This window comes from Chrysemys picta, chromosome 2, assembly GCF_011386835.1.
Source record: "Chrysemys picta bellii isolate R12L10 chromosome 2, ASM1138683v2, whole genome shotgun sequence".
In the NCBI taxonomy this organism is placed as follows: domain Eukaryota; kingdom Metazoa; phylum Chordata; order Testudines; family Emydidae; genus Chrysemys; species Chrysemys picta.
In genome coordinates, this window is record NC_088792.1 from 190,227,946 (window position 1) to 190,228,205 (window position 260).

Consider the following 260-nt stretch of genomic DNA (forward strand, 5'->3'; position numbering starts at 1 on the left):
CTTCTTAGGCAGAAAGGCCTTCAGTTAAATGGCAGCTAGCTAATGAGTCACAGGTGCACAGGACCTTGCTTTCTCTTAAAGCAGCAAATCACCCTGTATAACTCTATATAGAGAGATAAGATGATATCTATCATTGCTAGAGAGCCAGTGGCCTCAATTAAGAAAAAAATCCCCTTTATAGGTATTAATCCTGTCTCTAAATCCAGGCTGAATCCTGTCTCTTCCATAGGGCACATGGCTCATAATGTTTTTGACAATGC